The sequence below is a fragment of the Canis aureus genome, chromosome 9 (assembly GCF_053574225.1).
Source record: "Canis aureus isolate CA01 chromosome 9, VMU_Caureus_v.1.0, whole genome shotgun sequence".
In the NCBI taxonomy this organism is placed as follows: domain Eukaryota; kingdom Metazoa; phylum Chordata; class Mammalia; order Carnivora; family Canidae; genus Canis; species Canis aureus.
The window spans coordinates 35875469-35902228 of NC_135619.1; the positions used below are offsets into that span (position 1 = coordinate 35875469).

Genomic DNA, 26760 nt, shown 5'->3' on the forward strand with positions numbered 1-26760 from the left:
AGGAGTGCGATACAAACTTCTTTTATAGATGAAAAAAAATTGAAGTCTTGGGCTTTAAAATATCTAATAGGGCAGCTAGGCTGGTTCAGCGGTTTAGCACCGCCTTCAGCCCAGGGCCTGATCCTGGAGACCTGGGATCGAGTCCCGCATCGGGCTCCCTGCATGGAGCCTGCTTCTCCCTCTGCCTGTGTCTCTGCCTCTCTCTCTGTGTGTCTCTCTCTGTGTCATAAATAAAATAAAAATAAATCTTTAAAAAATCTAATATTGGAGGGACTTGGCTGCCTCAGTCAGTAGAGCATGCGACCCTTGACCTCAGGGTTGTGGGTTCCAAGACCCATATTGGGTGCAGGGATTAATTAAAAAAATAAAACCTGTTTTATAAAAATAGAAAATATGGGGCTCCTGGGTGACTCAGTTGGTTAAGGGTCTGCCTTTGGTTCAGGTCATGATCTCAGGGCCTGGGATCGAGCCCTGCTTCAGGCATCCTGCTCAGCGGGGAACCTCAGTTTCTCCTTCTCCCTCTGCTTATACTCTCTCTCTCTCTCAAACAAATAAATAAAATATTTATAAGTAAATAAATGGTAAATTAATTATTAAATGTCTAATACAGAAAGTTGGATGGGGGGAGGCCAGCATGGGAGGATACCCTAGGAGAATGCCCTAAAAGCAGGTAGACCTCCTGGGGGCTGTTGCTGTTAACCTAAGAGCCAAGAATTCTTTTTACATTTTTATTTGTTTTTTTTTTAAATTTTTATTTATTTATGATAGTCACACACAGAGAGAGAGAGAGGCAGAGACACAGGCAGAGGGAGAAGCAGGCTCCATGCACCGGGAGCCCGACGTGGGACTCGATCCCAGGTCTCCAGGATCGCGCCCTGGGCCAAAGGCAGGCGCCAAACCGCTGCGCCACCCAGGGATCCCTCTTTTTACATTTTTAAAGGGTTGTAAAACAAACAAATAAACGAACAAAAAAAAGCAAAGAATTATGCAACAGAAACTATAGGAGGCCTGCAAAGCCAGTAAAATTTCCCATTGAGCCCCTTTCAGAAGATGTTTGGGGACATCTGCTCTGCTTAAAGTTGATGGTGGCCTCCAAGAGGGGAAGGTGGGAGAAGGCATGCAGAGGAGGAAGATCATCCTTGAAATCATCAGGAGGCAGAACCAATAGGAATCCTGTCCAGAAGGAGGTGGGAAATGTGAAAATAAACAATTTCAAGGAAAAATCAAAGAATTTTGTCTATGAGAATATCATCATCCAACACGGGAAATAACAAGAGGGAGGATCAGAGCAGGAAGACTCTTTGGGACCTGTTGCTGTGAAACATCCACAGACGTCCAAGTGGAGACGCTCAGGAGACACATTACACTGAACAATGCCGATGTCGCTGCTTCTCTGTGATCCTTCAGGGCAGTGATAACACAACCGCTTCATATAGATCCTGGCACAGAAGAGACTATGAATCAAACATGTTGAGCTCACTCACCTGGATTAGGCGGTTGAATTTGAGAGACTCAGTGTGAGATCTGGATGAGAGGAAGAGACTTCAGTCATTGGCCTTGGTGGTTCCCAAAGTATGGGACTGGATGGCATATTCACTATACTCTTAGTAGTGCAATATTAAGTCATCTTGTCACATGCATTTTCCTGGCTGCCCCATTAAAAGGAAGCCCCTCCTCTGGCAGGATGTATCGCTTTTGGTTCTATTTCTGGAGAGGCAAGAGGGCATAGTAGTTGGGAGCCAGGGCTTGTACCTTGGCAGCTGGGTTTGAAAACCCATCTTCTACTTTCTAGGTGTTGCTCTGGGCAAGTCACTCAACTTCTTTGTGTATTAGCTACTCATCTGTAAAATAGAGTTTCTAATAATACTCTTCACAGGGGTCGTTGTGAGACTTCATAATACATGAATGTCTTAAAAGGGCTAGGTCTGATTTTTTTTTTTAAGATTTTATTTATTTACTCATAAGACACAGAGAGAGGCAGAGACACAGGCAGAGGGAGAAGCAGGCTCCATGCAGGGAGCCCAATGCGGGACTTGATCCCGGGTCTCCAGGATCAGGCCCTGGGCTGAAGGCGGCGCTAAACCGCTGAGCTACCGGGTCTAGGTCTGTTCATAACACAGCACCCAGAGTTATCCTTTTAAAAAGTAGGTCAAATCATGGCAACCCACTAATAAAAACCCTTTAGTAGCTGCGAGTAAAGATCAAAGTCCTTACCATGGCTTCCTTTGCCTTACTTCCCTGACCTTATCTCCTCCCTTTGCTCTCCTTGTTCCTGCCACCCCAGCCTCTTGCTGCCTCCTCAATCTCACGAGGCACACGAGGCACACTCCTGTCCCAAGGCCTCTAGCACTTACTTTCCATCTGCCTGGAGCACTCTTCTCCACTATGTCAGCGTGTCCTGCTCCCTCACCTCCTCTGAGTCTTCATCCTTTTCTGAATAGCAAACCACCCTCACTCTTGGACCTCTCCTTCTACCTTCTTTCTTTCTATTTCCCCTGTAATGACTCTCACGCACTCATACGCTATAGAACTCATTTTCTGCCTCCTGCCACTGAATGTAAGCTCTGTGAGGACTGCAGTACTGCTGTGTCTGTGAGTGAATGGATGATGCCCACTACGCAGTAGGTGCCCAGTCCAGGTTAGCTGTGCTTGTTCCCCAAACATCTGGAGCTTCATGGGTGACAGTCAGCTTCCTCTGACTCCACACCTGCACCCCCCACCCCCAGCATGTTGAGGCAGGGGTAAGAGTAGGCACAGATGTCTACTTCTTGACTCCCCTCCACCCATAAACCCTGCACAACAGAGCTTCTATTCCGTCTGTCTCTGGACAGACATCTTGTTAAATGCATACATTTGGGGAAATACACAAAACAAGTGAATGCTTTATGAGAGTGCAGAACCCCTTTCTAGTCTTTTAGAACTAGTTTAACAACCCAAAGAAGAAAATTTGTGTATACACAGTAATGCTGTTCTTTTGATATTAAATTAGTATTAAAGTGGGATGGAAACTCCTCTTATATTGGGCTCCTATGGAGACGGACAAAGTAATTTTAGAGAAAAAGCAGCTGCTCTCAGCAGTAGGCTCAGAAATGTCAATTTTAATTAAAACATTTATTTTCAAATACATTTCACGGTTCATATGTAGTGATATGTGTCTACTTCATGCAAACGTTCAAACCGCTGGGCTGAGGAAATTGGAGAAAGGCATTTTGATAAAGAACATGAGCAGTATGATCAAAACAAAGAATTGCAAAGAAAAGAAAAGCCACGTTGTGCTTCAGTTTTTCTTCAGTCCACATGTCAGATTGCTCCTCATAGACTGGCTAGCTGCTACGTAAAGGCCCCCTTCTAGAAATCTGGTGTCGGTGGGTCATCACGGGGAGACGTGGGTTGTGGATCTCATCCCAGGTGAGATCCATTTTGTGTAAGGATTCCTGTTGACTTCAAGAACACAGGCTCTCTCTCCCTGTAGTTCTAGATTTTAGCTGGAAGAAAACTACCAAAACGGCTGATTCCCAATTCAACATTCTTCCCAATTCCATCTTTCATTGAGTACTATTTTGGGTTTGAGTTATTAAAGCTGCAGAAAGGTGTCCAAAATTTTACAATGACCTTCTGAGCTCCCCTCTCCTCTTGCTCTCTGCCCTGCAGAGCTTACCCACCTGCCAAATTTCTGTTGACTTCCCAGGGAAACCGGTCATGACTTCAGTGTGGCCAAAAACATTGAAATAAAAATGTGGCAATTTAAGTAAGCAGCGATTTAGGCTAAAGATTTCTGAAAATTTTGCTCTAATTTCTATAAAGGTGTCTGTGAATACATTTTTATTAAGCATTAGAATATTAAGATAATCACTGTGTGTACTGTGCTAAAAAAATCATTGTCACTGGGTTGAAATCAAAGATGATAAGCAATATTTATTAGTGTGATAAGTGTCCTTTATCTTGTAATCTGGTGCATGCATTTCTGATTAAGGTGTAGCCTGATATTTGAGAAAATTATGACATATAAACACGGTTGCATCGATTGCCACTCTCAATATGCTTTTAACCTCTTCAAAGGAGCCATTAACATCACAGTCAGAAACACATAGTGAAGTCCAGAGAATGTATGCAGGTACCGCAATCGGCTGTGTACACCAGTGCCAAGCACGTTTATGAGTTATCAAATGCTCCATTTATAAGTCGTGAGAGTTTGACTTTGTATTTAATGATGTCAATCGCATACTTCCAGTTTTTTTTTAAATTTCTGAACTAATTTAAAAATGTTTTTGAGTTTTGCATTTGGATTTTAAAAGTGTATTAAGTTATAATTAATACCTTCTTAAACCCAAACATTTTGTTCCTCCCCAAGAATTAATTTTATATATATGTATAATTCTGATGAAGAGTTCTGATAAAGGAAAGAAGACCCTCCATTTTCTTTATTTTTTAATTTTTTTTATTTTTATTTATTTTTATTTTTTTTAAAGACCCTCCATTTTCTTTTGATTGCTGGTGAAAGGGCTATTTGGTCACTGAGTATTTGGTAACAGCACACACATATCCTGACATATCCTGGCTGAGTGAACAGAGTGGGACATCGATGTCATAGAAAAGTACATGGATAAAGCTTAAGAAAATCATCTCTGGGTTACTTAACACCAACAAAGGAGAATAGGACACTTTTTTAAAATTTATTTTTGTTTTTAAAGGAGAATAGGAAACTTCTTCAATGTTGACCATGTCAAAGCAGGTGCTGTTTTAAGAGTTTTTGCATAGCAGTTCATCTAATCCTACCAATGCACAATTATTGTTCCCATTTTTCAGACGAGACCAACTGTCACTGAAAGGTTAAGTCACCCTACGTCATATAACCAGTAAAAGGCTTATAACTAGGCAGTTGGGCTCTACAGTTTATGCTGTTTAAAAGTACATATTTAATTTTTTAAAAAGAGGAGGCATTATTCTAGGATTTGCCTTTCCATAGGATAGTGGTTGGTTGCTCATAGCATAGTAGTTAGAAGGGTAGGGCTTTCAAACCGACTACTAGGTTCAAGTTGTAGTTGCTTTAATTCCAGCTGTGTAACCTGGACCAAGGTACTTGGCCTTTCTGAGCCTCAGTTTTCTGTTTAGGAAAATGGGGATGAAATGAGGATGAACTGAGTTGGTACACAGCAAGCACTTGTGAAGCATAGTTATCTTTATGAGTTCTGTTACTATCTACTTAACGGACTGGGTCAGGATCATCCTGGATTTACAGAGGCCAATAAAATCTAACTCATGTTCATACCATTTTTTCTTCAATAATACAAAATCGGAAGAAAGTTAAATAGTATGGCTGCCCTCTTCTGTTTTTTGTTTTGTTTTGTTTTGTTTTGTTTTGTTTTGGAGAGGGAAGGAAGGTGGCAGAGGGAGAGAGGGAAAATCTCAAGCAGGCTCCATGCCCAGCACAGAGCCCGACTTGGGGCTCCATCTCAAGATCCTGAGACCTGAGCCAAAATCAAGAGTCAGATGCTTAATCAACTGAGCCAACCAGGTGCCCCATGGCTGCCTTCTTTTTTAAAGAGGAAACTAGACTTTTTTTCTGCCTCTGATTTTGGTATAGGTTTGGCATTCATTTTGATGTAACCTACCACTTACTATTTTTTTTAAAGATTTTATTTATTTATTTATTTATTTATTTATTTATTTATTTGAGAGAGAGAACCATCAGGAGAAAGAGGCAGAGGGAGAGGGAGAGACAGAAAGAAGCAGACTCCCTGCTGAGCAAGAAGCTTAACTTGGGGCCCAATCTCAGGACCCTGAGATCATGACCTGAGCCAAAGACAGACATTTAACCGACTGAGCCATACAGGCACCCACCCCTACTACTTATTATTAACGTTAGCTTTCAGATCTCTGGTGATTTGTTCATCCCCACCCCTATTTTTATGTTAGTTCTCTTTCTAACATCTGAAATCCAGTGAGGGTGAGGCTCAACAAAACCAAATGTCACAGGAAAAATGAGAAAGAATCAGATTACTGGTTCTTGGGCTCGGATGAAATAGTGATTTTATTAAGGAAAAACTGCAGAAGTCATGGATATTGTGGGTAGCATTTTCCCTGGTAGAGTGTCTAGCACAAACGTGTGAAAAGGCAATGTGTGTGTGTACTCCATGTTTATGTTGTTCAGGTAAGCAAAGAAGAGACATGATCTTTAGAACCGAAGGATGTGAGAAAGTAAACAGCTTTTGTTGGAATTAGATGTTAGGTGGAAACCCTTTACTACCAATATAGAAGCTATAATCATTCCATGCATCAGTAGTAGTCTTTATAGTATACAGTACCTCTTCTACATGGTGTAAATAATTTTACCATGATGCAGCCATGGAGAAGGAGGCACCATTAGTGAGAGGGATTCAACTAGGCAGCTGCTGGCTTGTATTAAAAGAAGACATGTAATGAATGATTGGGAAGAAGTTGAAAACTGCAGGTTTATTTGCTTACAATTTTTATTTTTTGTTAGTGGAGGATCATTTTTGCTTTCTAAAGCATTTGATTGACTTAAAGTAGCTCTTCTCATTAAGTAATCTTTAAATTAACCTTCAACCATGTATCAGCAGCTGTACGATGAAAGCAAATGCATTATGTATTACTGTTTTGGATATAAGTTCTGAAAAGCCAACTATCGTTCTCAACATCAAAGAACGCCCCTTATCAAGGGCTTGGCTGAGAGGATAAGGCACTGGCTATTTACCTTATGACCTCCGTTCCAATCCACATCGTATTGCCAGTAAAAGGAGTTTTATGATCTCAGCCCCACACAGGTAGATGGTAGTCCATATCGCCAAAACGCAGATTGGCAAAACTGGAATTTTCCTGCTTAGGAGAGACCTAAGGCTGAAAAAAGTCCAGAGACGTGCAAGTGAAAAAGCATCCAGCTCATATGCCATCCTAGAGATGGCAGTCTTCTCAACTGGACGAGGTGGCTCAGAATAGCAGTCTGGGGATGCGCTCCAACCTGGCTTGCAGATAAAGAAATCTGTTTTCAGAGCTTGCAATTCGTCCAAGTCTATTTTTCAAGCCAACGCCTCCTCTCCAAACTCTCCCCTCCCCCATTACCCTCCTTCCAGAAACAAAAAGCAGAAAGTCAACCAGAAGGATTTTTAGGATGCCATTTGCAGAACTAGTGTGATGGTTCTAATCTTTTGAAAGGATATTGCATTTGAGCTGGTCTGTTTCGGACCTTGCTTTTTAAAATTAAAATTAAAAAGAATGAGTTACTACATTCTTAACATAGTCATTTAGATTACAGTTAACTATAATTATAGTCACACCTGTAGTGTTGTGTTCACAGGAAGGAGACCAACTACATCAACTGTAGGAAAAAGTACAGTCAGTAAAAATACTTCAGAGCAATTTTAAAATTTAAAAAAAATTGGGGGCACACCTGGATGGCTCAGCAGTTGAGTGCCTGCCTTCAGCCCAGGGCGTGATCCTGAGGTCCTGGGATCGAGTCCCACAACAGACTCCCTGCATGGAGCCTGCTTCTCCCTCTGCCTATGTTTCTGCCTCGCTCTCTCTGTGTCTCTCATGAATAAATAAATAAAATCTTAAAAAACAAAATAAAATAAAAATAAATAAAAGAAAATTTAAAATCAAATTACTAAGAGGCAATGTAGTTTGTATTTGACAATAGGTAGGAGTATATCCATCCTAAATGTGCAACATCTTATTTTAAACAATCTCTCTTTGATTTTGTACATTTGATCACTTCTTTTATTTTTCAGTTCACTAATTTTGTCATTTCTAGGGTCCTTCCAAGAAATATTTTAATAATTGTGAAGTTAAATAGTTAATACACATAGAGAAAATATCTATTTGGTTTAGGAAGAAGGGAGCATTCCAACATCGGTTATACAGTATATCCTTTACTTCCAAATGTGGATTGATAAAAATAATCTCTCTTTAGCTGTAAGTTAGAACACTCAGCCAGGCAAACAAGGTGAGTCTCTCAGTACCATTAAGAACTTGTTCTCTATATGCAAATATTAAGTAAGTTCAGCAATTTTAAAATCCAAGGCGTATTTCCTGAGTGGGGTAGGGTGCATTGCTATGGGTTTATGTTTCTACTAAAGGAAGACATCCCTCACCTATAAGATTGAAAGATGACCCCACCATCCATGTGAAGTCTATTCTCCTTTCCTGTGTATAGTGTAAAGTTGGAGAGCATTGGAACCTGAGTCTAGCGCAACTTGCTCAATGGCTCAAATGGTGGACTCAAAGGAGACAGGTTGGTTGGCAGGGGGGTTGTCTGGACACAGAAAGTTGCACGAGGATCCAGATATTCCAGTCCTTGTGTCTGGGAAGCAGATCCCTTGATTTTCCAGGAAGTAGTTAGTCCTTGATGCCTGTACCATTAGGCTAAATGGGCTTCTCTCACACACACACGGAGGGGAAAGCCGATGAAAGGATACAAATTCAACAGCCCTTTATTGTCAGCAAACAAAAAGGGGCACACATGTGCCAGTTTATAAATTACTGTTTTCATTAAAAAGGAGTTCAAAAATCAGGTTCCACTTATCATTGTTAAAACCTTAAATTTTTTTTAGCCGTATGATTTCATTATATGAATTACAGAACAGTAATAGAGTAATATTACTCTTAAGCCAACTCACTTAAATTTAAGACATTCAAGACCCAATAATGCATTAGGTTCTTTAGTTCAAGTTATGCAAATAATATACATTTTTTATTCAGCTTCCCACCAGGTTATACATGTATTATAAACACAACAAAGACCTCTTTCTTGTACAATATATTACTCAGAAGCCGGTGAAAAATAGAAGCCAAAATATTGTGAATTACATTCTCAAAATGGTTTGGCTTTGTACGACTAGCTGACATATTTTAAATGCTAAAGAGAAGCTGGGACTGGAAAGGGAAGTGTTGACTCACTGTTACCTACTACTGTTGTCATTCATACTGATGTTCTTCAATGTCTAAATCAGATTATTATCTTTATTTTCTTTAGAGTGGAACTAGCAGACCCAGCTTCGCTACATTTGGTAAATCAGCAGGGGGAATGGTCATCTCAAAAAGACAAAAATAAAAGAAGGGACTGAAACTTAACATAAATTACCATGGCTGTCCCTGAACTCAGAACTGGAGAGAACCTTTTTATTCTCTTACACAAAGCTGATGATGGAAGTCGATGTGTATTATTTCACAAGCATTGTTTCTTAAATATTTTGTATGGTTGCATAATGTAATGCATACATTTTTTTCAAGATACAGCCACTGACATATTAATTCCATTTAGGCTTTAAAAGACAAAAAAAACCCACTAAAGTTTAGAAAATTAGAAATACTGGGTTCTGTCATATGACAAAAACAGTATTTACGTTATTTATAGACTTAGCCCAAGAAATTAGATGGTAGGTGGTGAGATAGCTCTGTGTCCTTCCTAAGATTTCCATGTTTCCATTTATGTCCAATGTAATCAACTCGTGACTTGCTGAAGTGGATAAAATTAGCAAAATAATAGTAATGATGACATGGATTTTTCAGAAAAGTGAGCATAAGCATATTTATGTGTGTCTCTGAAATATACAGACAAATCTCATTATAATTTCACGCTTTAAAAATATCCCTTCACCGAGGGGGTTTTATTGTTTATGCTGAGCAAACTGAAAACAAAAATAAGAAAAGCAGAAAATAAGAAATTCGGTCCTTTGGCTTCATGACGTAACATGAGCTCTGTGGGAACGAGGGAGCATTCCTTTATACTTGTATGCAATCTGAGCTCAGTGGCTTTTGAAACTCTGAAGTCCTCCACAAAACTCTTTCCTCCCTTTTTTCCCCTAAAAAAAGAAAAAAAAACCCACCTCAACTAATTTATATAATCTCATCAGCATTTCTAACAGAAATTCTCACCTCAGATTCCTTCCTGCGATACAGTGGGTAGAACCAGTCTCTGGAGGACTTGGCAAATCACTCTCAGCCGTTCCTTCAAGTCAACAAGTGTCAATCAGCGTATAGTTCTTCATATGTGACAAAAAGGGCCGCGCTGGATGGCAGGCAAGCGCATTTTAAGATGGTGCATCATCTGTTTTGATGTTGCCAGTCTGCCCCTGAGTCTGTGGATGGCTTCTCTCTTAACAAAATATAGGCACAGAATCACATTTACTGTCATGACACATAGCAGCACTGATGATTAAAAGATTAAAAATTGCCCTTCCTCAGATTGCTATTAAGAATTTTAAAAAGACTGTGAGGTCAGAATTATTTCTTAATTGCATTTCACACCTGGTTAAGATAGTGTCTACAGCTGCAAGGAGATGAAAGGAATGATTGATCCTTGAAAAGAGAATAGGTAGGGTAAGCATTGGAAGCTTGAGAGCAAGGCACACTGGGGTGAAGTGAAAAGCAGAATTCACTTTTGGTAGAATTAATTTCTTGCCAGCATTTGAAAAAGAGGAAGGTAGCTCTAGAAGCAGCCTTCATTCTCCAATCTGGCTGCAAATCCCCCACCAAACAGTCTCACTGTAAACAGCAGATATTTTAGATGCAATTAGACTTCCGTGTGCCATGCAAACAGCTGGGAAGAGTTTCCAAAGTTTTCCCTTTTTAATTTGGGTAGAATACTAAGGAAATAAAATATCCTGACAACTTCTAGCGTTGTCTTGTGACTTTAAAAAAAAATCAGCCTGTGAAGTATCACTGCTCTGTTTTAGTCTAATGCTACTTCTATCTTTTATCCTTTTTAATTAGAAGGCAAATTCTCAGACCGCCAGGCCTAATCCCTACACAGTGGAACAAAGCCCAGCAAAGCCTTTGAACACTGTTCAGCCGGGCAGCACAAACCCTAGTAACTGTTGGCAGTAGGGGCAGGACTCTGACCCTCATCTCAGCCATTCTCCTGCAGCTCCTGATGCTCCCTGCCCTTCAGAACCCTATCTGTTGTTCTTCTGTTTAGACTGAAAAGACAAAAGAGGAGACAATGTGGGAAACCTAGAGGATTGGCTAGGTAGGATGCGGGGCGCTAGTGATGGATAGGGGCAAGTAAATGGAGTTTCACGGGAATGGACACAGTGGGGAGAATTGGATCACCAGATTAGGTCTTTAGGTTCAAGAAATTTCTTCATCCCTCACTAAATCTTTTCATGGACAATGCCACTTTTTAAACAATTGTTGCATTTCCAATTACTCCAGGAGTGTTCAAACAAATGCCCCAAACCCTCCATGAAAAGTTTGCTCATATTTTAAACTCGCCAGATGAAAATCAATAAAACAAATACCCCCAAATCAGTGGCAGACACTGACATCTCCAAAGTATTTACACTTGTAATAATATTTGAGTCAAGAGCATAATTTGAGCTCACTCAAGCAAAACATGCAACTAGAGAGAAACGTGAATTTTCAAAGCTAATGGGAACAATCATGAATCAAAAAGCCAAATTCCAAGTATGCAAATATGAAAGAGGATTGTTTGCATTTCCTACTCTGGCTAACTGTGAATTATTTCAATAGTGGAACAACAGATGCTGCAAACTCTTCCAAATTTTTCTTAGATGGAGCTACGTATATGTGGGAATTCGGTCTGCTGCCAGGATTTTTTGAGAGTTGTATCAGGATTTCTGAAAGAGATATGCATTTTCTGTTTTTTGAGATATATGGGACAGACATTGCAAGGAAAGCAGGGGAAACCTTCCCCCCCCCCCCCCACACACACACCGAAACTCTTTACTGGAAAGATTTTTAGCTGTCCCTCAGACTCAGACACAGCAGGTTTCACAAAGCCACTTTCTTTTTTCCCCTTCTCATGTCTGCAGAAAAACCCATATATGTAGTACAATACTTAACCCAATCATCATGGCTGTCTTTGTAACCAAATATAAATTGTGTTACTGACCTGGGTTTGGGTGATTAAGAGGTTAATTTAAATCAAGGCAAAGGATTCAGTCAGCAGTTTAGATGAACGATGGCCAATAAATATGTGCCTTTTATCGTGTAATCTCAAATTCAAAGTTAGGGTTGAGCCACTTTTAAGGAAGCTCCCATTTTTAAAGCTCTTAGTGTGACTGATGTACCGAGTTTTATATTGAAATTAAATATGATTTGGGAATCTTTTAAATGTGAGCTTTACATTGATTTCTAGCATATTTATCTTGAGGGCATAGGTTTATCTTTTTAAAGGATGGCAATGTATGTATTATAGTCCATTTCTATATAATATCTATTATTCAAATGACAAATCCAGTATCTTCCCCAACATTCTCTATGCTGTGTCAGCAGATCCTTTCTTCAGGTCAAACAGTGGTAAAGTAGGTGAAATGAACGAAGATAATCAAATACAACTAGACATAGTGTTTCACAAAGGATGATGCAGCATTATTGACAGTCTTCTTTCAGACTGCTTCTGTGTTGTCCGTACCTTTGATATCTTCCAAAAAACGTACAACGTGCAGCCACCTACACTAATGTCCTTTAAACATACCTTAGTTTCATTTTTTTTCTTTGTCTTATTGAAAACGGTCTGAAAAATTAGGATACACTAAATATTTCAGGGGCTCGAGGCAGTGATCACATTTTCCAAATAAAAATACTTTGAAAAATTCAAAAATATTCTTTGAAAAGCTAGAAGCCTTTTAAAGAAATGGTCTAAATGTCTGCACACATTTCACCATCTAATGCTCCAATGGAAATGATCAATAAATGTTTGCATAAAAAACAGTAAATGTATTATGCTTGTGTGTCTTTTAATAATCACTGGAAATCTTTACCCAGTGGGAATTATTTCTTGTTGTCCTGCATACACGTGCTATCTTTTGCAGAACTTCTTTTGAAGTTCTGTGGATAACATGCTGCAGTGACATTTAATACTACATTTCCAAAAGAAGGTTCTGGAGACTCAGAGAGTCCTAGAAATGCACACAGAAGCAACAATCAACACTCTTCCCATAAATCAAACCTGGCTTCACTTCCATCAGGGAATGTCTTTTGTGTTTGTTTTTGTTGCCACATCACTGTCATCTACCTACTTACCTTGATCATACGTATGAATTAATTTTATTAGAATATAATGTGAAAGAATCTAGATCAGTGAAAGCCACAGCTTTTGAAAACCGCCTTTTCTTTTAAGAAACTATGACTTGCCTGAACACTGATAATGCAGTGTACCTTGTTATCCAATGTGTTTGAATATGCTCATTAATACTCATTAGAGTGTGAAAACTAAAATATCTACCATATTTTCTATTTTTCCCTTTCTTAGAATTCATATAATTTAGTTGTACATATAGCTGTGAGTGGATATGGCTGCCAAGGTTAAAATATTTTTTGTGTGGCTTAGTTCTTGTTATTGTTATTCAGTTTATTCCACTGAATTAGGCTTTCTTTACCAAGAATAAAACCTTAGAGGGTTTCTGAAGCTTACAATGTAAATGACCACAAATACTAAGCTCAATCAAAACAAATACTAAACAACAACAACAACAAAAAACCAAACCCCAAAAAACACAAATCCCACCCTTAATTCTGTATTCTGATCCATCAGTGACTGTATAACTGTATCATTAACGATGTTCTCTAACTGGGGAAGTCCCTACCCTAGAGTGTAAAGGATCAAAGAAAACATTCTTTTCTGTCTGGTACACTTAGTAGTCCTGCCTCCCAACAGTGGGATAAAAGGAACTTGCTAAACTGTTGCCATTTTGCAACATCTGCTATAATTCCCCTAAATCCAGATTTGTCTGACACAGAGAGGCCTGTTCTTACATCATTGCCATGTGACAGTATAACACCAGTCACATCAAGCTTGAGGATTGCAGCTTCAGGCTATGATAATATGAAGAAAACCTTTTTGCCTAGGGCAAAACACTTGTAACAAAGTATTATTCATCTGGCCAATTTAAATCTTCTCTCAAAAAGGTACCCAGAAACATATGCAGTATGCCTTTGTAAAAGGCTCGAGCAGCTCATAGGCAAATGACCTGAACCAAGACTACAAAACCTAATGTCCTGATTAATTACTGCTAAGCGGCTCTGATACACAGAAAAGAGAATGCTGGTACTAATCCTTAACCCTGTCCTACATTCTCAAAATAGCCAAAACACTGCTGACAGTTAGAAAAACAAACCTGTCTATGTTTAAAAAAAAAAAAAAAAAAAGTCATACATTATCACTCAATGCCCTCTACCTAATAAAACCGGAGGCAGACAGATTAGGGAGTTACTAGTCCAGGGGGCTTCTTGGGACAAGGACTCCGCCTCACAGAAAGAAGACAATTTGATTAGGGAGGAAAAAGTACCTAACAACCACAAAACAATCCCCAAACAGAAATATTTAGGGTATTCTTATTTTTAGGGTTCAGCTTCCAAGAGATTGAGCTTGCTTGGCAATTGTTCCGTAAGAGTTGAGCAACCTTAACACAGCAATGCCTTGCTGATTAACCTGGAGCAGAGATTGCTGTGCTTAGAATTTTACTAGGAAGGGGTGTTTGAATTTTTTTACCTATAAAAATAAGAGGATGCTTATATTTCACCTTAAATATCAGACATGTTAGATTTCAAACTATTTGAATTGGAAAGCTATCTTGGCTTCATCAACCACTCTCAAATTACATCTACCTTTATTAATAAAGCAGACTTCTAGAGTCCTTGTTATTTTTGCTGAGTAAGAAATAAATGGCTAAAAGAAGAAAGTCCTACATAAGGGAGAGGGAAATTGCTTATCTTAGCAAATTTCTTTCTTTCTTTCTTTTTTCTTTTAAATCAAAAGGTCTCTAAAATGCAGCTCATCTTATTATCAGCCATAATACTATTATATTATAAGCAAATAGAATTTAAAAAACTTCCATTGGACTTTATGTAAAACAGGGCACTTCAATAACACTAATTCAGAGCAAATAATGATCTTGATGTATTTGGAATACTGTTCTTAATCTGACACTATTCTACAGGTACACCTTCACCCGAGTTCTAGGAAATAGCAAGGAACAGGGAAGCCAACTGAGGCTGGGGTTCTGAAGGTCTAGCCTAACTAGGGTCAGGGTCATTTTACCTCTAGGTTGCCCCCAATGCAAAGGAGAAGAGACATATTTTCACAGCAATGCAATTGTTATCAAGTCTAATTCCGTTTCAGATTTTCAAGAATATTTCTATGTGTGAGCACATAATTTGCAGACACAAGCATTTTCACATGCCATAGCTACCCGCACATTGTTTAACAGACTGTATAGGAAATAGGTTTCCCACCTATTTGGACTAAATGCTGATGCTGATCACTGGAGAGAATGCATGATGTCAGTTCAGCATCACAGCCTGAGTTTGGATGGTCTGTGCCGTTTTAAGATTTTATTTATTTATGAAAGAGAGAAAGAACAAGTGGATTAGGGGCTGAGGGAGAGGAAGAGGGAGAAAAGGAGAGCTGGCCAGGAAGCTCGACATGGGGCTCAATCCTAGGACCCTGAGATCATGACCTAAGCCAAGGCAGATACGTAACAGACAGCCACCCAGGCACCCCCGGGTCTGTGCCGTTTTTAAAAGTATATTTCTCTTGTCAACCCCTTCTCCTCCCATTTCCCACCTTTTTTCTCTGCCTCTCCCTTCCTCAACTGGTCCCCAAGGGATACACTTTGATTTCCCATCATTCCTCAAGCCCCTTCTTTCTGAATTAGGGTGACTCACCTTTTCATTAATGAGGGTTCAACTTTGGAGTCACTTCATCTTGGTTTATAACAAACCCATAATTCTGAGCACCATCTGCTCCTGGACATGATGACCTTTGATAGAGATTGTCCTTCCTGAAACTGAGGCTGACTCTATTCAGGGCAGAGTAAAGAACCAAATCTTGCTGCGTTTCAGGACTGGACATCCAACTTGATAATCCTTCGGAAGTGAAAGAACTGCTATATTAAAATACTGCCAAGATTTGACACCATTTAGAGGGAACCTCTCCTCTCAGTTAGTTGCAGATTTTTTTGCAGATTAAAAAAGATAAGAAGTTTGAAAATCACTGCCCTTCTTGGAATTGAACTGAAATGTTATTAAGGATTGAAAAGACTCAAGTAATTCCCTTTATCTGGTCTCCCTTTTACTTATCAGTTTCCCTAAGGTGTGGGGAGTATAAAGGAGAGCACATAAATTTTGTGTTAGAGAGATCCAGAGTTCAAACCTGGCTTTGACTTATCAGCTGCATGGCCCTGAGTGAATCACTTGATGTCTCTGAACCTCAGTGTCCTCAGCTGTAAAATGGGGCTAAAAGTGGCCTATTACACCAGGTTGCTTGGAAAATTCAATGAGATAATGAATGTAAAGCAACTTCTTTAACCAACCTCAGCAATCCTATTAGGCATTATAATCTCCATTTCACAGAGAAAGGGTGAATGATCCAGGAAGGTTAAAGCACTTTCCAAATGTCACAGTCACATCACAGGTGTTTAATAAGTGGGGACTATTTATAATCATCAAGCCAAAGAGCGTGGGTTCTCACCTACCTCCAAATAACTGAGGGCCTTTGCTCTTAGGGGCGAGGCAGCCTAACTTCCTTTTTGACTAGCTCTTCAGAGACCTTGCCAAGAAAGCACAAGACAAAGCAAAACACCTTCTCCTCCGCATTTACCAACCTGCCACTTTGCAGTAGACCTTTCTGAAATTTTACCTCTTTTACCAACCCAACAACCCTTTGAGTTATGATCTCTTTTCACTGAGCAGGATCCAGTGCCCGAGAAACGTTCAGTTGCTTGCCAAAGGTCGCACGCGTTCATTATGGTGGATCCAGCTTTGTCAGTCCCAGCCTCTCTGCCCTGGGGGCCATGCTCTTTCCACTTACTGCCCTCACTCACTGTCCTTCTGCTCAGGGACTCGGGGGCAGAGAGTGCTCACGTGTTGGAGAAAGAATGGTTAAACCTTTGGCTGGGGGGGGGAGGGGTGTCCTCTCCAGCAGGTGCCAGGAACCCCCAAGAGGTCCTCTATAAACTCAGGAAAACTACAAGGTTTTCTGGAATGAAGTTTAGATAGAAACGAATCTTAATTTCTTAAGTAAAATTAGAAATCAGGGTTAAATTACTAGCTCACTAAACAGAAAGGACAAATGCAGGAGAAGGCATTTCAAGGTTTCGCAAAAGAAAAAAAAAAAGAGTGACAAAATTACAAATTATTTCCAGAAGAAATAGGGACCTGAAAGCATATATTTTTAATTGTATGTACGCTAAAATGATTTTTAAATTTGCATATTTAAAGATCAGGTTCATAATAATAGAGTTACAATTGCTGATTCCCACTATTCCTCTTTCTCTTCCATCTCAAACTTCATATCCTCTCTGTCTCATTAGGGACTGTGATTAGAAGACGGAGAATGAATTGAAATGACTCCAATGGGTAGGGTATATCCCTGCCTTCCCAAAGATCCTCAGGTGATTAAAGAAATGGGCATATGAATCATCTGGGGATCTGGTTAAAATTCAGATTCTGGCTCAATAGGTCTTGAGATGGGACGAGACCTACCATTTGGCTTTGCCAATAACAAGCAAAGAGCTCAGATGACATTAGTGCAGACAATGAATCAACTCCGTTCGATCGCTTGAGAATGTCCTGGTTGAAGTCAGGCTGCTAACTCTATATCATAAAGTATTGCTCATTCCCAGACCTCAGAGGAACCCTACCCGGAGATTGTACACAGCAGACGGGTTCGGCCCACAAATTAGAACAAGCTGTTCAAGTTAGAGAAGGTAGGCAGCCGGCCGCATAGATCCCCACCTTTCATCAAAAAGGTCAGGAAAAGAGAGATTTGTCAGTGACCTAATAAGCCCAAGTCATAAACTCTAGATAGGGACCAGATCCTGATCCTCTTAAAACCACATTTCCTATTCAATTAGAATGTAAAAGGTGAACAATTGGCTGTTGGTAGGACTCAATGGATAGATGCTGGTACTGTGAGTTATCAGAAAGGTACTGTGAGTTATCAGAAAAGGCAAAACTAGAGCAGACCAAGTACAGAACAGAGAGAGGGAATGGGAGGGGTAGAGGGCTTCCCTCCCCATTCTCCTTTTATTGTGATTTTTCTGGCCACGGCCAAGTGAAAGAGACTCAAGTGGGTGAGTTACAAAACCGGCTAAGATGAAGGACATGAATTCTGCTGGAGGGAGCCGGAGGGAACTGTAAGAAGAAGGCAGCCACACTTGGAGGTAAAGCAGGCTTCGTGGGTGCTGCACAAGGGCTGAAATTTTGGCTGTCTGCAGGCAAAAGAGGGGCTGGAACTGTTTAAAAAAAAAAAATTTTTTTTTTAAAGACCTGCTACATCCTAGTAGCTAGGCCATATATTGTCATATGTTAAAAGGATCACCCAGGGGCAGATTTGGCTTGAAGCTGAGTTGAGAATATGATTGAGAACTGGAAAGGTTCTCATGCCCATTCCCTGGAAAGAGTGAACTACATTCGACTGAAACCCACCTGCCCTCCTCCTCCCAGGTGGGAGGGGTATTTAACAAGGCCAACATGGTCCTGTGATTTAGGGTGTCCCGGTGGGGAATTTGATGGGAGGGTACCAACATGGATCGGTTGCTCTTGTCTACTAGCAGGACTCTCTCTTGCACAAAAGTTTTTAACTTTTGGCTGAATGGGCACATGAGCCTATGTGAAAGTACTATGTTCAAGTGTTCTATTAAATAACAACCAATTGTCTTCAATTCTTAAAGAGCAAACGAAAATCATTTCCTGTTAGCTATTAAAATACATGCTTTCTTATGAGACTCGCAGACCTGCTTCCTGTTTTCAGAAGTTGGACAGAGGGGGTGGCAGGAAAGTAGTGTCATTGTAAAGCCCTGCGATTCACCCCCATTTTGGCCAGCTACCATTTCACGTTGCTAATGCCCCCTTGAATCTGTTAACATTTTTTTCCTGAAAACTTTCTTAGTGGATGCGAAGGAAAAAAAGGGGGTGGGGGATAAAGGCTACTGTCAAATTGATTAAGTGAACGCTCATTAGAGAAAGTAACAAGAGGTGAAATCTGCATATGCATTGCAGAAATGTGTCTGATCTTGCTAAGTTGTAAAAAGACAAAAGGGCTGAAAATCTCCCTAGCTGGAAGTACTTGAGGGAGAACTGGGGGAGGGGAACGTTCTCTCAGAGTGACTGTCCTTCATAAACACAGGCTAGAGCAGCCACAGTCTGCAATACTTTGGTATATATTTGGAACTTTCTTTTCTAGAAATTTCTACTACAAATATAAACGAATTAACCTGACTGTTCCTAGAATACACTGGTCACTCCATTAATTTATTTTAATCTGAATTTTATTTCCTCCTTTTCCTTCCACTCCTCAGGAGATCTTCCCCCCCACCTCCCAACCCCATATACAATATTCTATCGTACCAGAGAACCTAAAGCGGTTGGTTTCATGTCACTGGGGGCATAAACTGTTTCTGTCCAGTGTAGAACAGATTTTTTTTTCTTCCTCAGTTTAAAAAGAAAAACAGAGTCAACTATTTTTGTTTTGATTTTTGTGGTTGTCAGAGGTGGGGCAATCCTTACCAAAATTCTCCCTAGCTTACTGGCCTAGACAAAAAATTTAGAATGAGGGTCAAGGCTCTAGGTAATCAATATTGATTTTGAGCAGGCCCCCTGCTCGCTATAAAGTGGTCAGCTTGGTAGTGTAATTACAGTGAACTGTTAAGCTGGTAACTAACTTAAGCAACACTTTAAAAAAGACAACATATTTCTAATTCCTCCCATCTGTGGGAGCGGCCTAATATTACAACTTTAGAGTGACGCTCATGATTTCTGTTAGTATGCATTTTTGTGGACAAAATTTTGTGGACAAAATTTCATAAGTAATGTGAAGTGTGGTGGTTCTATGAATGTTCACTCTCATGCATTGCTTTGATTAGCTTTCTGCTTTTCTACAAACATCTCGAACTCACCTCCTCCTCTCCAGAAACCTAATCAGAAAATTCCTTACTGAAAGAGATGATGGTGTTGATCTTAACCTGGAGAATGAACAGACTTCAGGGCTTAGTCTGAAAAGGCAAGGTAGATAGTGACTTCCAATGTGCCTCAATTGACACAAACCTTAATTTAAAAAGTTAAAAATAAGAAAAGCACAAGCTTGACATCTCCTAGGTTTAGAAAAAAGACAGCCTGCATGAGGTGTGGACCAGATTGTCCTGAAGATTTGAAAGGAAATGAACAATAATAATAATAATGCTTTGCCAGAGGATGTCCTTTGAAATATCTGCAGATTGCAACAAAGCGATTCTTCCCATATGTGGGGTTGTCTGGGCTGTTTTGCACCATTATGTGCTTTGGAGATCCTTGTAATTACAAATTTAAGACTTAAATCCTCAGTTCTTCTTTATATTTCTAAACTACCCCCATAGGTATATTTACTTCCTTCTTTTGTCAAGCTTAACCATTTCCAATTACCTCAGATTCTAAAGGGAAATGTGATGGTGAAATTCCTGCACTTGTAATGACATTTATTAATCTAGTTCTGGTGAGAAATGTTGAATGTCTTGCCTTCCCAAATCATACATTTTAATTCCAAACACACCTCCAAAGAAAATTGACATTGTTTAATTAAAATGAGGGTGCACATTAATAAGAAAGGATATCATTTTGTTATTTATATATAATTTTATTTTGTTAAAAAAATGAACAGAGACTGGTAAGTTCCATAATTGCCCTCCACGGCGAAGGAATAAGTGTAGGAGAGAAGAAAAGCACAGTAAGACACATATGTTAGTAAAACACTCCTTAATACTACACAAGCTGTAGAAAATGCTACTTTGCATTTGGTCCTCAACATGGCTAACTGCAAGCCATTGAGTAAAAAGTGCACCTTTTAAACTAATTCCTTGGTCAGAAGATAGAGCCACATCTAGAAACCTCCTCATTAATATGCTATAATGGTCAAGTAAGAGATTAATAGCAAAGTCACCTGCTAAAGCAACCAGGAACCTGTTGATTAACAATAAGCCTCCAAAAATAAGGTACCAGATTGCAAAGCAAAATCAAGTCTCAGGGCAACAAGTGCTTCTGTAATTTATTCCTTCTTTATATGAGGGCATAAAGCTCCCTTTATAAACGTGTTTTCCAGGCCCTGCTGTGAACTGTAGGTGTGAGCTTTTCAGCTGATTTATTAATTTTAGTTTCAATCAACGTGTCACCTGCAGACACAAAAATGTAGGCCTCACCACAGAAAATACAATTTAAGAGAAAAAAAAAAAAAAAAAAGAAAAAGAAAAAACAGGGCTTTAATTCAAAAAACTCTGCCAGCATTTTTTTTTAGATGAACACTGGAACGTCTATTCTTTGAGATCGAAAATAATTCCCAGCAACATAATTAAAAAAAATCAAAATTAAACATTTTTGTCATACTTCGAAAGTCAGCCTTAGACCCAGGAAGAGTAACATGAGGCTGCCAAAACAATCAGTTCCTCTTGTCAGTAGGGGTACATTCTCCCCAAAGAATCGAATGAACAACAAGTCCCCTGAGCAAAATGTGCAAAAAATTCTCAATTAGTTGTCTTTATTTAGTGAGCTCTATGGGGTCCTCAACCACACTATAGAATTATGGCAAGAAAGCTGAGCTCTTCACCAGCTTATTAGCATTCTCAGAGGGTCGGAGTGCTGCTGATAGCAGGCTGTTGCCTCCAAGAGCTGTTGGTGGGACCCCTACACTCCCGGGCTTTGTCCTTTTGTCCTTCTAAGCCAGCAGGAAGTACTGCCCTATGTTCAGGGCATTCTGGGATACCTTCATTCCATTCACAGTTTGCATTACCGACAGGGCCCAAGTCTTTGTTACTGACTATGACCATCACTGTTGCAGGTTTAAATGAAAGGCAAAAGCAAGCTCTATGTATCAGTCAATTGTAAATGCACGTTTAGGAAGTAGCCCCTTCCAAATGAACATCCTTGTGGGGCTGGAGTGACCCTACACGGCCAAAACCCCATAGGAAATCCATGTTCCGGGTTATAATCTGGCTGCTTTCTTTCGTCCCAAAATTATGCCAAGCGAGAGAATAGATAAACAGGAGCGGGTTAGTGAATATTTCCGATGGACTTCAGCGGATACATTTTACAGCACTCCCTTACTTACCCATCTCCCCACACCCACAGCCCACTCACCCCTAAACACTCCTGTCCCAAAGAAAAGAAAACAAGAAAGATGAAAACTGAAAATAAAAAAAGAACTGGCAGCAAGTATTAGAAATGCCTTTTCTAAAGAAGAGGGTATTTGCTGCTTTAGGGAAAACACTATCATTGACTAAATTAACAAGTTGCCTTATCAACTGCCATAAGCCTTGGAGTCTAATTAATTTAGTACTGATCAATAGTCCTGAATGAGGCATTGATTTCTGCCCGCTCGAAAGGGCTGCAGCTGAAATCACTTTCTCCGACCGCCACACACACACACACACACACACACTCACACACACACAGGCATCCAAAGCTTATGTACTATCACATTAAGATTTTATTTCACTCATTCTATATGAATGTGGATTTCCCGCAACCGACTGTAAATGAGAAAATGGAATAAAAAGCAACTTTGAGAGTAAGAACAGTTTTACTAGCAAGTATGAACAGAGCTTGAGCACTCCGTCCCAAACTTCTTCTTCCTTAGAAAATGTCTTTTGAGTGAGATAAAACATTAACAACAAAAAAAAGGAAAACTGAAGTGCTTTGCTTAAAATAGGTAGTAGATGCTTTCATTAGTCATGAGACATGCACAGAGGGCTTGGGTTATTCCTTTGTCTCTTATTTTTAGAATGCTGATGATACTTTATTAAAAGTATTCTGATCCAAAGTAATAATAACAGTAATGCTATCTGGCCAAGGGCAGAAGCAGATGGTGAGCCTCTGATAAGAATGAAAACATGTGACAGATTTGTCTTCTACTGCTGGGGTTGGTGGGCTAGGGGTGGGGGCGGGGTAAGGAGGGCTTCCCATTCCTCCCCCCACCCCAAATTCAATGACTATATTTGATAGTATTGGGATGAAAGTAATTCAAGCATTTGACTTTCTAATTTTGAGCCGTACTGACAAAATATGTAGCCTTTTATGACATGTATCTTAGAAAAGGTCTAGGTTTGAATTAAGCTTCTCATATCCTTCTATGGCCGTTTCTGCGCGTTTGCTCTTGGGCCCCTCCCTGTTTTTGTGGTGGTTCATTTCCATTGTGCCAGCCAGCTGCCCGACCCTCCTGAAAAATCTTGAGGGTTTTCCCCTTAGGCCTGGTCACTGGGCAAGTATTCCTCTCGTTGTTATTACTGGAAATAAGTATGGCCAAACTCTCCAAATATGCTAAAGATGATGCTTCAGTTCTGACCACAGGGAAACAAGATAACGAAGAAACTTGTTTATCACAGAAGCTATTTTCTATTCCATAAGTGTCACCTAAAGAAAAGAAGAAAGAAGAAAGGAAAGGAAGAGAGGAGGCTGAAACACGGGGAACTGCCTTCTTTCACAGGGTTAGAGAAACTCCCCTAAATGATCAAAACGAGACAGAATTAATAGTCTCTTCCGTGCATTTTTTAATATAAATTGGCTTTTTGAAACTTTCGTTGACATATATATGTATATATATGTGTGTGTGTGTGTATGTACATATATAAACTATATAAAACTATATATATAGTATATATATATATATATATATATATATATATATATATATATATAAAACTATATATATGTAGTTTTCCAAAGTCCCAGAAAAAGTCCTTTCCTTAATCTCTTTGGGGCCTCCATGAGTTTCCATAGCACTTTACAAAAGATCTTTATTGAGGAAAGGATTGGACAAACTTTCCTTATATGTGTGGCCCACACCATTAATTGCCCCATCTCCTTTGGTAAGGCCTTATTCCTATGTAAATACCCTTGCATAATGTTACAGGCTATTGTTAGGCCAGCGCCAGTCAGTCGCCACTTATATGCATTTTTATTTCAATCCGCTGCTCAGAGAATGAAAAGATGTCTGGACTTAAGCTGTTTACCAACTGGGCCGAAGCTGCAGAGCGGCAAAACTGAAGAAAGCCCGGAGCAACTGCAGAAACAAGCTTTGACAATGCGAGCGGCCATTTTCAGTTGAGTTATTAACCCTCCCTGAAACTCTTCTAAGCTATGCCTCCTTTAAAGAACAAATGTGCTGAATCAAATGTGAATGAGCCAGAACTATTAAGAGAGAAATCCCCTAAAGAACCATTGAACACAACATAGGTTTGTAATCATTTTGTCTCAGTTGCCTGCTACCAACATTATCAAGGGTGAGAATGCTGGCTCAGTTGTGGGTTGGCTCGTAATGAAACAATGGGGTGGGACAGGAAAAACACACACGCAAACAACACACACCCAGCGTCAGAAAACAGTGTGCGAGAGACGGGGAGACTGAGTTCATCGTTCACCACCAAGATCTGATACTAATTTGGTCACTGAAACACAGGCATCCCTATGCGGAGCATCGGCAAAAGGCTTCCAAATGCAAGCGTCGCTCCCTCCACACTATAGGGCCCCCTACGTTCTTAAATTGCAAACATGATATAAGTTTGACTTTATAGTTGTGAAGATCCGAGGGAATGAGCCACACGGAAATAAAGGAGCAACATTCTACTAAAGGGTGAGGGCTTTTTCCTCTGCAAGATGTGCTGCAGGCGACGAACGTCGTACCAATTTAATGGCACCGCAACCCGAGTAGTGTGGTATTAGCCTCAAGAAACTCTTGACTATTTGCATGCTTATTAGAATCCAATGAGCGCTTAATAAGTGCATATATGTGACAGAGGAAACATCTCATTGCATAGTTAGTGCTACAGGAAAGACACACGCGCGCGCACACACACGCTGAGGAAAGCAGTCTTGAGTTAATTACCATCACAATGCAATCAAGTACAACAGTCATAGCTGAAAACCGTTTCTATTAAAGCTGCTAGACTCAACCTTGCCTCCGCAGGTCAGCTGCAGCACTGATAACCTTTCCAGCAGACAAATACATGTAACATTGCCTCATCTAATTAAAAGCTCAGGGAGGTGTAGAAAAATACCAGCACATTGAATCCAAGCAAATGAGTGCTGCCTTCGGCTGATGAGGCTACCATATGCTGCTGCTGTTTACTCTGGAAGGAAACTGAGTCACTTAACATTTCAATAGGTTAATCAATTGACAATTAAATGGAGAAATTGGTTAACTCTGAAAACAATTAACATGACACTCCATTAAGTACACTTTCTAATTGCCACAGCTGTGAGTGGAAATTAACGTGCATGTTAAAGCATCTAACTGGGGTGGCACTGTTTTTTGTGTTTCAGAGAACGGAATTAGCTGAAAACTCGGGTTTTATTTTATAGATTAGACAGTAGGAATTCTATCATCAACTGCAGTTTTAGCAGAGGGGAGCTATGTATATTTTGTCATTCTTTTAAGGACTCACTTCAAGTTGTTGAAATATTTAATTTGCAATAATTAATTAAAATAGCCTAAACCCCTCCCACCAAATTACGGGTTGGCGAACAAAATGGGAAACCTCTCCCTTTGCCCATTTTGTGGACAGAATTACTTTGCAGGATCAGGTATATTTCAAGACTTCCTTTCTAATTAAACAACGCAACACGCAAGTCTTAAAGTCAGAATTTCTGCCGAACATATCTGCGAATGGTTTGTGTGATTGTTGGCCTGTGTCCCTAGCCTTAATATACAACAGTAACAATAGTGTTTGTTAATGACAATTTTAAGTTGGAGGATTTGGATTTTTACAGGCTATGACACATGCTTGCAAACAAGCAGGCAGTCATTAAGACAAAGAATATTCATTTACAAGAGAGGTGATAATTTAAGCAAATCATAAATGTTGCTGATATATATTAAGTGCTAAATAAATATTTTTGAATGAATGAAAATCATTTATTATCTTATATAACCCTCCTCCTCCCCTGCCGCTTCTGGTAGCACATAATGGATAGGATACACAAAAACGGATAGGATCAATCCTACTTGGAGGGGCTGATGTCTGTCTGGCAGCGAAGTGGGAGAAGAGCATTTAAAAAGAGAAGGTAGGGGGCGCCCTAGCTGGCTCAGTTCGTGGAGCATGTGACTCAGATCTTGGGGTCCTGGGTTCGAGGCCTATGTTCGGGGTAGAACTTCAAACAAACAGAGGGCAAAGGATGCAGCTGGTGTAGGAGGGGAACACTAAGAAGACAGAAGATGTTCTGGTTTGGGCATCTGGCTAGATGGTGATGATTAATCAGTATAGAAGTAACGAGGAATAATAGATAATAGATATTGAATCTACTGTAGAACATGTGGAGTTCAAAGTGCTGTAAAATATGCAAGTGCAGATGTCAACTAGACAGATCAATCGAAACTCATGGGCTAGAGATATTTAGGAGTTTGTCAGAATACATGTGGTTGCTAATAACATGAAAGTGGAGATTTCACTTCCATTTGTTCTACACAGAAGAAGAACAGGAAGGGGCTGAGGACAAGGCCCCGGGTAATACCAGCATGCTGGGGTGGACAGAAGGAAGAATCAGCAAGGGAGGCTGAAAAGAAGTCAGAAGAAAAGGAGAATAGGAGAGAGTGGTCCCAGAAGTCTAAGGAAGAGAGAATGACTCCTACTCAAGGCATCTAGTAAAAGGAGGGCAGTTTGGGATCCCTGGGTGGCGCAGCGGTTTGGTGCCTGCCTTTGGCCCAGGGCGTGATCCTGGAGACCCGGGATCGAATCCCACGTCGGGCTCCCGGTGCATGGAGCCTGCTTCTCCCTCTGCCTGTGTCTCTGCCTCTCTCTCTCTCTGTGACTATCATAA

At 40.0% G+C, this 26760-nt stretch overlaps 1 long non-coding RNA gene across 1 annotated transcript in view; it reads right to left on the reverse strand.

Moving 5' to 3' along the window:
- Nucleotides 1–6465: 6465 nt before the first annotated feature.
- The window catches only part of LOC144320102 (uncharacterized), a 47429-nt gene continuing 27134 nt past the window's right edge, over nucleotides 6466–26760 (reverse strand). Inside the window, exons 3-4 of the long non-coding RNA XR_013385684.1 lie at nucleotides 9895–10114; nucleotides 6466–6979 (exon numbers count right to left, since the gene is read on the reverse strand). This is a non-coding gene — a long non-coding RNA (uncharacterized LOC144320102). The remainder of the gene's footprint in view (nucleotides 6980–9894; nucleotides 10115–26760) is intronic.